The sequence below is a fragment of the Trachemys scripta genome, chromosome 6, assembly GCF_013100865.1.
Source record: "Trachemys scripta elegans isolate TJP31775 chromosome 6, CAS_Tse_1.0, whole genome shotgun sequence".
NCBI classification, from domain to species: domain Eukaryota; kingdom Metazoa; phylum Chordata; order Testudines; family Emydidae; genus Trachemys; species Trachemys scripta.
The window spans coordinates 57,578,198-57,590,117 of record NC_048303.1 but is presented as its reverse complement, the minus strand read 5'-3'; the positions used below and the strand labels follow the sequence as shown (position 1 = coordinate 57,590,117).

General features: G+C 43.2%; 1 long non-coding RNA gene across 1 annotated transcript in view; it reads left to right on the top strand.

The window, feature by feature from the left end:
• The window catches only part of LOC117879497, an 84,105-nt gene that overhangs the window by 56,220 nt on the left and 15,965 nt on the right, over window positions 1–11,920 (top strand). The window contains exon 5 of the long non-coding RNA XR_004646284.1: window positions 6,867–6,936. This is a non-coding gene — a long non-coding RNA (uncharacterized LOC117879497). The remainder of the gene's footprint in view (window positions 1–6,866; window positions 6,937–11,920) is intronic.

Here is an 11,920-nt window from a genome sequence, read left to right as displayed (position 1 = left end):
ATGTATTCACCCACGAAAGCTTATGCTCCAATACATCTGTTAGTCTATAAGGTGCCACAGGACTCTGTTGCTTTTTATCTTTCCTGATTGTTCCACCAGTTAAGAACAATGTGTTGCTCTTGAATCCCTTTAAGCTTTCGTGTCAATAGCTATCACTTCTATTTCCTTTTTCATAAAACATCTGCTTTGTATATTTAAGGGTTTGTTCAGTGGCATCTGTCACCAATATATTCAATTTTCCTGTAATATTAGTTGCTATGTTTTTCTGAACTGTGTTTTTATGTATGTCTTGTAACCTTTTATCTCCTGTTCTACTTAAGCTCTGGAAGTATTGAAGAATGTCTTCGTTAATTACTGCAATGTGATTTATTTATTTATTTATTCTCCTCTTGGAGAAGCAACAATGTGATTTTTGGGACCCATCCCAGCTATTAAATATTACTTCCACTGGGAACATGATCTGATCATTCCAATTTCTGGAGATCTTGTTTGATTCACTAGGGACTTGGAAATTAACATTATATCTATTCTAGTAGATAACTGATGAGGATGTGAATAAAATGTGTAATCCGTTTCTGTGTGTGCAATTCCCTCCAGCAATCCGAGAGGTTGAATTGTTAGCACAGAGAAGTCAATGCTGCATCTGCTTTCCTATCCACCTTGTCTTTATCAGCTTGGTCCCAGTACGGAATCCGTGTACAACTGAAGTCCCCTCCAACTATAATTTTCCCTTCTCCAAAGTGTTTCAGTGTTTTAAAGAAGTCCTTATTTATTTTTAATTTTTTTTGTCTTGCTTTTATGGGCACATACTCTGAGCCCACAGTTATTAATAACCCAGCAATTGTGCCCTTCAACAATATAAACATGGAAGCTGGAGGCATGAAGGTAGGCGTAGCGGTCGGTGGGTCAACTGCTAGCAGAGCACCTCACCCTCCCTGATTGAAATAACCTCATTATCTCCACACTGATATATACCTGCCTCTAGAGATTTCCATTACTTGCATCTGAAGAAGTGAGGTTCTTACCCACGAAAGCTTATGCTCCCAATACTTCTGTTAGTCTCAAAGGTGCCACAGGACCCTCTGTTGCTTTTTACAGATTCAGACTAACACGGCTATCCCTCTGATACTTGACAGTTTACCAAGAGTTTTTCAGCAGCTTGCTATAGTTAACTACTTCTGGAGAGTCTTCTTGTACATCTGAGGTTTGGATTTCTAGCCCAAGTGACAAGAGGGTATTGTTTCCTTATTTTAAAGTCCCTAACTGCATAATACTGATTTTTTGGAAGCTGAATGAATCTGGAATCCCCATCTATAGGAGTTATCTGCCCTCTGGAGTGCTCCTGTAATTTCCTCCAGCTCTCATATCTTTTTTTTAAAGTTAGGGCTGAGAGTTCTGTGGAAAAATTAGCTTGTGGCCTTTGAGTCTGAGCTCTGAGTGCTCTCTGGCTTTTTCCACAATTAAATTTTTCTGCCTATAATCATGAAATTTCAGTTAGGGCTCTGGGTTTATCATTATGAGGCTGTGAAGAGGAACACTCAACAGCAGTGCTGTCTAGTGGTCCAGTCAGGGTGTGTCAGGTTGTCTTCTTCCTGGGCATTCCCCTTTCTCATTATAGTTCCACCATATAGTGGTCTGTCCTTTTAGCAACTCAGCCCTCCAGCCAGGTTGCACATTCAAGTCCACCCTCTTTCAGGGTCCAATAATGTGGAATTGTTTAGAGGTCAGCAAGAGTTTCAGGGCTTCCCCCTGGGGTCAGGCTTTTGGGGTCTTGACCCCTGCACCTTCAGGATCTTCCCCAAATACATTCCCCACTGAGGGATAGACTTCTGTCATTGTCCCCTCTTTAGGGGCTGGTAGTGAATCCAGGCTTGCAGTCTCTACCAGGCTCCAATCCAGGGTCCAATGGCAGGCAGCTAAAACCAGCACCTGGAGTCCTATGTAGCTGCCTCCCTGGATCGCTTCCTACCAGTGCCCCCTCCTCCCACAGGGTAAAGTAACTAACTGAACATGAAATTAATGTTTTCTGATCTTCAGAAGTCACCAGTCCCTCCTTTGTAGCTTAGCCAGGTCAGTTTCTTCAAGCCTCAGGCAGCAAAAATTCTTGTGGTGCTCCTTCCCAGGCATTTAGAGGTCAGGAGAGATCCCCGTCTGCCTGCCACTGAGCTACTCTGCTTTCCTTATTAAGCTCTCCTTCCAATTTGCGCAGACTTTGCAAGCGCAGTGAGGGGAGGGCTGTCTGGGTCAGGAGCAGCTCCTTAACCCCTTCTTCTCTAGTGTGGGGTTTGTATATACCATCACAGAGGCCCAAGCAGGGGAAATAGCATCCTATGTGCTCTCTTCAAGAGAGCTCCGGTATAACCACTCCACAACTAAAGTTTTTACATACCAGGTTGGGTTTCCTCATTCAGCATTTTTCAGGCAGCCCCTTAATTCTGATATTGTTCTTTCTCAATCTGTTTTCTATATCATCCAATTTAAGACGCATCTCTCTCTTTCTGAACCATCACTGTAATGCAGCTCTGTTTCCCTCTTACTTGTGTCTCGTGGGCCAGTGTCTAGCACAACAATTCTCTCTTCCAAATCAGCAACTTCCTTCTTTACTGAGAGAAGTTTGGTCATAAGATGATTTTTCATGGCCTTAAACTCAAAGATCATCTCCAGAATGTCTGCTTTGGTAGCCATTTGATTTCCTTGGATCCAACATTTCTGCCTGATTTGGCTGCCCTGTGTTCACTTGGAATCTGAATGGTCTCTCCACTCGGCAAGTCAGAAACACACTTCTTAATGAGGTATCTTTCTAAATTTTCAGATGTTCTTGGCAAATCCATCATCTGCAACTCTGTGCTCGGTTTTTTTGGGGAGTTGGTAGGTTTTGGGAGTTGATGGAGGTGCATTGCTACGCAATCCCCTCCAACCTCAGGTTTGAGGCATCCATTTTGGCCCACTGCTGGGCTCCTTTACACAGCTTTATTTAGCATTGTAGCGTGAGCCCAGGTCTGTAGATCTAGGGTCTAATACTTGCTGCCTTGGGTGGTAGGTGTTTTTTGTGTGTTGTAGACAGGAGCGGATTTACCATGAAACAAATCATGCAGTGGCACAGGGCCCCCAACAATAGGGGGTCCCCCAAAATGCAGGACAAATATCTGACAACCTGCCCCTGAGTCCCGGCTGGCAGTGCAGCAGGGCGCAGGCAGGCAGGCTGCCTGCATGCTGTGGCCGGTGGCCCCACTCTGCTCCCAAAAGCGACCGGCTGCTGGCACATCTCTGCGTGCCCCTGGCAGCCCATGGAGACCTGCTGCCCCCCCCCCTCCCCAAGGGGCACACAGAGATGTGCCAGCAGCAGGGATAAGGCGGCTTTCTGTCCGCTCTGCCTCTCTCCCTCCAAGCTACTTCGCTGCCGGAAGCAGCCGGCATGTCCCTGCGGCCCCTGGTGGGGGAGGTATCTCTGCATGCTGCCCCTGTCCTGAGCACCAACTCTGCAGTTCGCATTGGCCAGGAACTGTGGCCAATGGGAGCTGTGGGGGCGGTGCCTGTGGGCAGTGACATGCAGAGACACCCTTCCTCCCCCCACCTAGGAGCCACTGCCGAAGGGGGGTGTGCCTGTCGCTTTGGGAGCCGTGCTGCCATAGGTAAGTGCTGCCCTCCTGCCCCCCTCCTGCACACCAACCCCCTGCCCCAATCAAGTATCTCACTTTATTTTCATTTACTTCCCATTACTTATGATATAGGAGGAGGATGAAGGGAATAAAAAACGGGAGGCAGGAAATAAGAGAATGTTCTTTTTCTTGGCTGGGTCCCGGCGGGGTGGGGGGTGTGTGAAAATGAAGCTGCACACAGGGCCCCACTAACTCTAAATCCACGTCTGCATGTAGACATACTCCCTGTGCCTTTGTCTGACCTTCTGTAAAGAAAAAATAATGCTATTTGCACACGTTACAAGGGTGTTCCAAGAAATGTACACCTCCCAGTGCAAAACCCACATAACTGAACAGGGAATCTGATGATAGAGGAGTGTTAGAGTCCACTTCTGGAACCGTGGGTAGGTGCAGGTCTCTGCAGCAAACACTCTATGCTAGCTCCTTAGTGTCCCTTGTGTGGGGACTTGGGACCACTGAATTCGTGTAAATGAAGATCACAGGGGGCCTGGCCTGGCCTATGCCCAACAATCACCTCCACGTTAGCTCATTTGGAGTCAGTTCAACACACACACTCCCTTTCCCCAATGTACAAGAGGTGCAGAGGCTGCCTATACCACCACCTCCTTGCACACTCCTTCTGTGGGCTTGTCTTCACTAGAATTAGGAGGTGTACTTTCTGACTTGCTTCCTAAACATGATGTGCTGCTATTGTCAAAATATTTCACATAATTTATTGTTCCAATAATATGATAAGTTGATAATGGGCATGCAGCATGTACAACAAAATGTTTGTCTGACTGCCTTTTAAGTTTTCCCTCTACAGGTGATGTGCATATTTGAGTACACATGTGGGGTACACATTTGGGGTAAATTCACCACAGGTATAAGAGGGTGCAACTCCACAGAAATCTCTCAAACTGGATTTGAACGTAAACTTTTCATGCTGTCACCTCTCCGTGTAATGTATTCCTAATCCCTCTTCCCTCAAACTATATTTTTGCCTCCTAAAAACCCACTGGTTCTGTAATGTCCATCAGAAATAAATATATTATAACTCAAGTTACCCTTCTTCCTGGATTCTGCATGGGCTTGTCTTTCAGACAGTTAGTGCTTTGGGGAAGGGACTTTTTGTTTTTTTTGGCCAGTGCCAAGCACTTTGTCAGCAATAAACAAATAGGGCTAGATAATAAGTGGATGTAAATGTGTCATTTCACTGAAGTCAATGAAATTAAACCAATTTATACCAGCTGACAATCTGGTCCATAATAAGTAAAAATTCTCCTAGGTAACTTGAGCCATCTACAATGGGAGTTTTACCCGTGTAGATGTAGGCAGGATGGGACTCAATGAATTCACTGTAAATGGTGGTGATTTCTTATGATTCTGAATTAATTTTTAATACTGGCCCTTTAAAGTAGTCTGAAGTCAGTTATAAGACTGTCAAGCCATTTGATAGACCATTCCTAAGTACTTCAAGTATCCCTGGTTATTTGGGGAATGTTATAAAAGCATACAATTATGCATGTTTCTGCTGAAAACACTCTACCATAATGTCTCCTAATGCAAGGGGAAGCCTGTTACCTTTCATTTACCTCAAAAGCAATTGACCTCAAAGCTACTTACATTTAAAAAATCAGAGGCAGGTGTGGAGCGTAGCTTAGGCTCTTGATAGGCTTTGATAGGTTATCCATAAGGGTGAGAGTTTATTGCTAGAACTGAATAAGAGATTAGCAGGTCCCCTAGCAACATCAGGTGGTGTGACTACTCCCTTAATAGCAAGTAGCCCTCTAGTAACACTACTATCCTCCCTTGATAATATGTCATCATAGCCCCTCAAATAAGGAATCCCACAGGCCAGGAAGGATGAGGAAAGATAAGTACTAATGAAGAAAGAGTTGAGATATAAAATTAATCCACTGGAAATGCACCAAATACTTTGTTTCCCAGCTATTTTTTATGACTGGTATCACTTCGAAAAGTGAAGTTAGAAGAGGGCTTCCTTGGAAGTGGGAAGCATGATATGGGGAGGGAGGTTACTTTATGAACAAATGCTGTGTGTAAATCCTGATAAGAGCCTGCAAGCTTAGGATAGTCATCCTTGAATGTCTAGCCCTCCAACTCTCATGTAGATATGAGAGCTTTACCAGTCAAAGGCTAAGTGTTTCTCGTACTGTCAGCTCCTGCAACTGTTCAGTGCATCCCCCAGCCCATTTTGTGTAAACCTGTGTATTGTGCTCCCCATAATAGGTGCATAAAATGGTAACAAACTGACAAGTATACAGCAGTTACATGCTCCCAAACAAAAGCTACATGAAGATGGAATTAAAGTTTAGGGGGAGTTACATGTATATCTGTGAGATTATATATGTACCTCTAATATAAATTTGCAGTGTTGTTGTATCTGTGTTGGTCCAGGATATTAGAGAGACAAGGTGGGTGAAGTCGTTTTTTTTTTTTTTTTTTTTTATTGGACCAACAAGCTTTCAAGCTTATACAGAGCTGAAGAAGAGCTCCGTGTAAGCTCAAAAGCCTCTCTTTCACCAACAGAAGTTGGTCCAATAAAAGATCTGACCTCACCCACCTTGCCTCTCTAATGTATGTATGTAGTGTATTTGTAGTGGAGGTATATAGATATATATTTGCATCTGTTTACATTACGCTATATTTGTTTTCAGTGGCTTGTTCCAGTGGTCCGTTCCAAAGGTTCTGTCCTGCCCGTGTATGCACAAATGCATTCTCACACAGCTGCCTGTGGATGCCAGGGCAGAAGGCCACCAGCTGCTATTGCACCCACTGCCCAATAAATTGTGTGGTGTGTTTTACAGAGTCCCACCATCTCTGAGCAGGGGTACTTTAGGAGCCAAGGCACTTATTTGTGTTCAATTTTTTTTTTTCAATTTTGTGGAGTGGGGATTGGTTTATGTTTTATTGCTGAATTAACAGATTCCTTCTGCTATGTTTCCTTCTGAGATCCAGACACTAGAGGGATCCAGGCCCATATCCAGAGAGAGGCCATCCCTCTCGATGACTCTATGAAGCCTAGTCAATCCCCCTCCTCATGCAGTGGTTTCTCCAGTGAATTTACAGTGCTTAGTGAGGCCATGAGTGGTCCAAGGAAGAGCTGAGATTTATTTCTGGCTATTGAGAGCTAAAATTGGTTTGAGGGCTATATGTGCAGATATCCACCTCACTAATGTCTTTGTTCTCTTTTTTTTTTTTTTTAAGGTCTTAAGAATCCAATCAGGGGCATGGACCAGAGACATCTGCCTCAATGCCAATCCCAGCCCTCATTCAGGTACAGGTTTAATGTTATCCAACTCTTAAGTTACTTCATAGATGTATGCATGAATGGTGTTTACTGAGATACTTTTCTGTTTCATCTTGGAGGGGGGAAATATGAGGAGTTAAAATATATATTTTCTATTGTTAAATAAAAGTCAGTTGTTTTCAAGAAGCTGTTATATACCCTGGTTTTCTTCCCTGAAGATCAGGGGTCAGAGGTGCTGGGTATAGAGAACAGCTTAAACCTCTTTCCAGTCAACCTGAGGGTATACAGTATTTACACTACTGAGACCCTACAGATATAGTTATGTCTGTGCTATGCAGGCCATATCAACAGAAGGGGTTATTCTGTCCCTGGAGAAACACCACCTCCCTCCCCCAGTGACATTAGCCACATTGATGGAAGCACTCTTCCGTTGACATAACCCCCAGTGTAGACACAGCTATGTTGGCATAGCTGTGCTGGCCAGGGGTGTGAAAAAAACACACCCCTGACTGACTCAGCTATACTGATATAACTTTAAAGGGTAGACCAAGCCTAAACTAAACTAGAAAAGCCCCTCTTACACAGAAATAAGAGTGCCAAGGCACAGCAGTTTGCACCAGTTTAAATAAATGGGTTTAAATTAACATCTTAGGTTAAACTTTCTTGTGCAGACAAGACCAGTTCCATGGGTGCAGTTCCCATCGAAGTCACCTGTGTAATTAAGAGCAGCATTTTGCTTGAAGTTTCTCACAAGCTTACCTGTACTTGAACTAGTACTGAAAATGCCCAAATCCTACTGTGTGGGTGGAGCAATAGTTCTATGAGCAAACACCCCACTAGTTAATGAAATATTACTTCCTTGCTAAATCAGCTAAGAAAAGAAGCAAAGCCTCATGGCTAATGTAACCAAATACTCACAGACAAGCTAATAGGTCTTGATAACAAAAACTGGTCATATTGAATTTGAAGGGGGTGGGTTTCTGTTTAGTGGAAGGACATTTGAAATATAATCTCATTAACAGCTTCAGTTGCTAAGTGTTACAAAGCTTGATATTGTCATCAAGAAAGCATTAATGAAAGTGAATACACATTTTTATTGCTTGGACCATATGTTGTACTTCAAAAACCTCTCTTGTCTTCTCTATAGGGCTAGCCTTAGATATATTGGGACCCAATCTTTTAGAAGCAACTTGGCCCTTGCAAAGCCAAACTGCAAGTCCAAATGCTGGACTAAGAGGCCTGTCTGCCTTCAGTTGTGTGGGTCATTCTGTATTCTTTGTTTGCCTAAAAAAATGTGTGTGTTGTATTTTCCTGGTTCCTGGGAGTTGCCATACCAAGTGGGGGGGTCAGTGCTACTGAGGCCAATTCAATCAAGGTGGACGTGGCCTATTCTCAACAGTTGACAAGAAGGGGTGAATATCAAGAAAGGGAAAATTTATGAGTAGAGTGGCCCCTAAATTGCTCTAATTTAGGACAGGGTCAAGAGGTGGAAACTGAGCATAAAATTGCTACAAACATGTTTAAGATAATGGTCCACTAAGCATAATCTGGGTGAAGCAGAAACTCTGGCTCAATAGCTTAAACACAATCCATGCTATGGCACTTGTATGAAACAATATGAGGACTAGAAGTAGTAGAATAATGTGGGGGGAATAATACATCTGATTTGCTGCTATTTGTGGATTTATACTAATTTTTATTATCTGTACACATTTGGATGGGTACTTGGCATCCATGGAAATGATTACAAATCCCAAAAGTTTCATAAATTTATATTGGAAGTGGATTATTTACCTCTAAAGAGTTTCAGTCATCCAATCAGGAGGCAGAAACAATACCATATGACCATTACACACCACAATATTTTTCTTTAAAGTACTTTTACAGCCCCTATCACCACAGTATCTGATCACCTGCCAATCTTTAATGTATTTATCTGCACTCTACCCCTGACAGGTAGGGAGAAGCTATTATCCCCATTTCACAGGTAGGGAACTGAGCTACAGAGGGGCCAAGTGACTTTCCCAAAGTCATGCTGAAAGTCTGTGTCAGAGCAGGAAATTGAATCCTAGTTTCCTGAGTGCTAGACTAGTGCCCTAACTACTTGACCCATCTCCGTCTCTAACTCTTAGTAGTGAATAGTCAAGAGGCACAGTTTGTGAACTACCCATATTCTGAAAATTATTCATACAACCTCCTGGAAGAATGCTTACTACAGAACACTTAGTTCAAGTAGAAGCAGGCCTATTAGAATACCTACAATGCTACATTTGAGAAAGAGAGAAGCATATTCTCACAATGGATATGTGGGCAAACATTACACCAACCAAGTGTTAAAGCTCACAGAAGGTTTCATTCCAAAACCAGCTGGCTGAACTACTGGAACTGACTTTTGAAAACACTGAGCTGCAATTTGTATCTCTGAGCTTGACAAAAGTCACACAGTAGCCAGCTTGTCAAAGCTGCAAGAGCTGAGTATTGTATGACTTAGGCTAAAGCCAGGACTGAACTGCAAAGTTGTGATACAGACTCAGATTCATAACCAAACTTCCCCAATTTGAGAGTGTCCAAATCTAGGAGCTTGGTTCAGTAAAGTATTTCAGTGGTCTTTCTCTCGGTTACCTGTGCTAAGACCAGTGCAGAGTGGCCAGTTTTCACACACACCTTGTTTATTAAGCCAACTGAATTGCTGGTATGTGGTTTTCTTGAATTAATTATTAAGCATAAGCTGGCAGAAGCCTATGGTGTCTGTGGCTATGGCAGCCCACTGGCTGAGGCCCATGGAATTTTTAGGGGAAAATAATGCACTCAATGACAAATGAAAATAGGAAAAGCCAAATCTATGGAATGTGACCTTTTCACATACTGGAAAGACTTGTTTGAAGAGCATAAAAAGCTAGCTAGTGAACATAAGCACACAGAAAAATACTTTATCCTTTGCTTAGTACAATCTCTAGATAGTGAGGGTTTGTAGAAGGTCAGTGTCAGAAACTGCAGACTTTAAAGCCCAGTTAAATGCAGGCTAGTAATAAGCAAAGCTCAATATAAAGATTGGATAAGAGCCAAATCTCAACCTTCATGAAGTTGCATGCTTTCTGAGCTCCACTCCCATATTTGGAAGTTATAAATTGGGGCAATTGCGGGGGGAAACCAGGGATGCACCTGTTAACTCTATTGAAATATATTGGGCTAAGAGCATTTTGGGGCAAAAGTGTCAAACAATTTCTATTTCTTAAAGAGAATGTCTCTCTTGAACAGGCACACTTGGCAAGCAGCCCCTCTCTAGGCTCTTTATTCTTATTTATTTGTATTATTGTAGCACCTATGATTCCCATTTTGCTAGGTGCTGTACAAACACGGAACAAAAAGACACTCCCTCAGACAATTCCTCCTTCACATCAGCCCACTGCTCCCCTTATTTCCAGTAATCTGTCATTCCAGCAAGCAGGTTATTCTTGGGCTCAACCTTGCAGGCTGCTCAGCCCTTTAATGGCAGCTGTTCATTGTGAAGAGGGAAGAGATTCTGAAAGAATGTTTTATTTTAATACCTTGAGGGGGTGCAAGGCTTATAAATGGTGATTAATGTGATCTGGATCCATGCCAGCCTCACAGGCCTTCTTTTAGGGATAAGAATTAAAACTCCATGGTATTTGAAATGAATGGTGGCACTCAATATTTTTATTAACTTTGTCCTATGGCTGTTTGTTTTGTGTATTTAGCCCAGGGGTCGGCAATGTTTGGCACGCGGCTCGCCAGGGTAAGCACCCTAGCAGGCCGGGCCAGTTTATTTACCTGCTGATGTGGCGGGTTCAGCCGATCGCAGCCCCCACTGGTCACGGTTCGCCGTCCTGGGCCAATGGGGGCGGTGGGAAACGGCGCGGGCCGAGGGATGTGCTGGCCGCAGCTTCCCATCACCCCCATTGGCCCGGGACAGCGAACCGCGGCCAGTGGGGGCCACGATCATCTGAACCTGCCACGTCAGCAGGTAAATAAACTGGCCCGGCCCGCTAGGGTGCTTACCCTGGCGAGCCGAACGTTACAGACCCCTGCTTTAGCCAGACAGCTACATTGCAGTATCCGTATTGGTATGTATCAAAAAATAAGTTTCAAGTCAGACAACTCTACTTCTAATGCTTTTTCTTTAAAGGAAGTGCCAAAGGAAAGGAGGTGCATAAGCAAGTATTAGCTGAATAATTCAGTCTGAGAGATCAGTTCAGCTGAATTGAAAAACAAGTGTGTGCATTTTTTTTTTTTTTTTTTTTTTGTCTGAGAGGAAATTAACATCAAACAGGAAACTGGCTGTGTTCCATTTATATTTCACATAAACTTGCTATCAAAGCTTGCACCTGTCCTAGAGTAATATTTGTTCCTGTCACTTCTGGTGCAATGCCTAACCAATGTTTCAGCTGAGAGTGGTGATTCTGTAAAACAAAGGCAACTCGCCCACCCTCATCTGACTGTATCTTTAAATGAGTTCCCTATTATTTACACCTGCATATGTTGTGGAGGCTGAAGATCAGGATTCCAATATCTTAATGCAGTTAGTACCCAGGGTCTCACCTAAACTGGCTTTTAAGAGGATATTGGAAGTAAGAAGGTTTGCTAGTTGCCAGTGATTGTATTCTACCACCTGACATTACTATTACCATGCACTCCACTAACAGCTATTTATTACACTCACCACTACATAAAGTGAAAGGCCTTAATTTATAACAGTAACGTGTGTACTGCACATAGAATTTTAAAGAGAGACTTATGGAAACGTAATACAGAGAGTTTATAAAACATCCCCTCCAGGGAGAGACACTGCTCCTCTTTGCCCTGCAGCCTTCTTATAGGGATCAACCTGGCCCTCATATGCTGCTATCAAGCCTCCATTTGATTGGTTCCCAATAAGCCCTTCCATGATACTGGAGTATTGTGTCCAGTTCTGGGCGCCGCATTTTAAAAAAGATGTGGAGAAATTGGAAAGGGTCCAAAGAAGAGCAACAAGAATGATTAAAGGTCTTGA